The 2,500-nt window shown below is 42.7% G+C and overlaps 1 protein-coding gene across 1 annotated transcript in view; it reads right to left on the minus strand.

Moving 5' to 3' along the window:
• Positions 1-2,500, minus strand: part of c12h3orf70 (chromosome 12 C3orf70 homolog) — a 27,510-nt gene that overhangs the window by 23,853 nt on the left and 1,157 nt on the right. The window lies entirely within an intron of this gene.

A 2,500-nucleotide genomic window follows, 5' to 3' on the forward strand; every position in this document is an offset into this window, starting at 1 on the left:
CTGTTTGCTAAAACTCAACACCTATAACACAAACCTTGAAAAGACAGAGAGATTCATTTCACCAATGCTGCTGACTACTACAATAAAAAAAATCTATATAATAACCAACAATGCGCTCTTACCTCATTTGCCCTGAAAAACCGTCACAGAATCAAATGTAATTCCTCTTTGGCCCTTTTTTTGGAAACTATGACCACAGCTGTTTGCTTGAGCCAAAGCCATAATCTCACAATTCTTCTATACTTGTATCATCTTAGCTTTAAATTCACCATGTCTTGGGTGGATATAGCACCACTACGATATTACTAAAGAGATGACAGCAATATAGCAACTCTACGGCTGAAATGATGCTTCATTCTGAGGTGGGGAAGATGACTAAAAATACCTTTTTGGCTTCTGTGTCCTAAATAGTTGGTAGCTGCAAGTATGTGTAGACTGACCTGTTTCTCTGTCAGTGCCTGAAATAACATTACATCTCTCTGTTACTCTTGTTGTGTGTGTGTGTGTGTGTGTGTGTGTGTGTGTGTGTGTGTGTGTGTGTGTGTGTGTGTGTGTGTGTGTGTGTGTGTGTGTGTGTGTGTGTGTGTGTGTGTGTGTGTGTGTGTGTGTGTGTGTGTGAGAGAGAGAGAGAGAGAGAGAGAGAGAGAGACGTGGCACTTCAGGACTATAAAACCATGTCAACATGATTGCTATGCACCCTTGAAGGCTCAGACGTATCTGAGGAATCCACTTCCTCCCCCTGCCATCACATCATCATCACATGATCACATGATGTCCCATGATGCATTGGGTGGCCCGTGGGCACCAGGGAAGCTGACAGGAAGGGGACAAAGGGGTCAGTTGTCCCGAACCAAGGGAGAGAGCGGGCCCAGGATTTGGGTTCTCAACATTAGGCCTACATTGTATGTTGTATGTACATTGCTTTGCCCTGATGAAGACCTAGATGGTCGAAACATGTTGGCATTTTAATTTCAATTATGAGTAGCCACAGATAATAAAGGCTTTTTAATATACCTCCTTCTTCCGACTGATTCACCTCTGAGTGCCTGGGACCTTCTGCTTTCTTAATTACATTGTATGTACTGAATGGGTGGGCCTTTCAGATGGCTTTGTCCCGGGCCCAGCCAAAGCTGTCAGAGGCACTGCAGTGCACAGTGGTGGCTGGCTTGGCCTGGCCTGAAGTGGACTGACGTGGACGGCCATTTTAACAGAGAGCCTGTTGTTGTCCCCTTGAGAAAGCCTGCAGTCATGCCACATCTCCACTGCGCTCAGAAAAAAAAAGCAAAAAACACCCAGCAGCCACAGACATCTACAGCTGCATTTTCCATTCAATAGCAGTGATTGCCATTGTACTGTCAGTCCGTCCACACATTCTGGGGAAAGTAACATTTTACAAACCAAGAAATCTGGCCTAATAATTCTGATCATAATCAACCTGGAACACAGCAGGTATGCGGTCCATTTTGGACTAACAGACAGTAAAACGAAAACGTAACTTTCAATGACACCATCCCAGATCGCCACCATCAGTGGCAGGGTCATTGTTCTGTCAGTCAGTCTATATAGTATGAGGTCTGTATTTCCTGAACACTGTAGGCAGCATAAAACTTCACAATCATAGTCGCAGCCTGCAGACAGTCTAGTGCACCTCTGAACAATTCGAATGCGTTTTCAATTGTGCACTTCAAGGTTTTGACACAGCTTTCATTTCCAGGTGGAAAGAGGAGACGAATGTAGCACACAACACAGTTCTCACTCTTAAACAGACAGTTATGGACACCCTTTCAATGTTGTCCTCGATATGCCCATCTCTTCACAATATTTCATTTGGTGATACTTAAAAGGGAATGTATGCACAACTTTATCCAAAAAAGTAATATAAAGGTGAATCTTGAACAGGGGGTGGGTATGTTGTGTACAAGGATGAGTATTCGACTGCTGCCACTGTCTGAGCTTCCAAACATTAAATCGAACCCCATAAATCACCCTACAGTATGTCAATATTTTCAGAATAGAAGAACCCCTCAAGAGGTTTCACAGACTGCAGAATTGTGATGACTCTTCACTTTTTAGATGCCATTTGGATGAGTTTACTCCTTATTGATCCCTGTTCCTTATACCCTTCAATTATTCATTATTAGGCGATTAAGAGTTGAGATAAATAATAAAACAGATGTTTGATGTGTATTGGTCTTTCAGTAGCAAACACTGTAATTAATGTACTCTGTTACATAGCATCAGTTCTTTTCAGAGACTTGATCATTAATTTCATTTTGTGGAGAACAACTGGTAATGTTATTATTATTTCTAGTGGATTTGGAGGGGTAGTGTAACTTCTGTTCTGACGTCACCACTCCGCTGGGAATGTGGGGGGATGCCAGGCGAACATTAGCTAGGCGAACATACCAAGGAATAGAGAACACTCACCACACCACTTCTCAGATGCTCTTAGGCTGATGTTGAATAGCCTACTAAATTTCATCAATCGCTTCCAATTCTA

Source organism: Engraulis encrasicolus, chromosome 12 (genome assembly GCF_034702125.1).
Source record: "Engraulis encrasicolus isolate BLACKSEA-1 chromosome 12, IST_EnEncr_1.0, whole genome shotgun sequence".
Taxonomy (NCBI): Eukaryota; Metazoa; Chordata; class Actinopteri; order Clupeiformes; family Engraulidae; genus Engraulis; species Engraulis encrasicolus.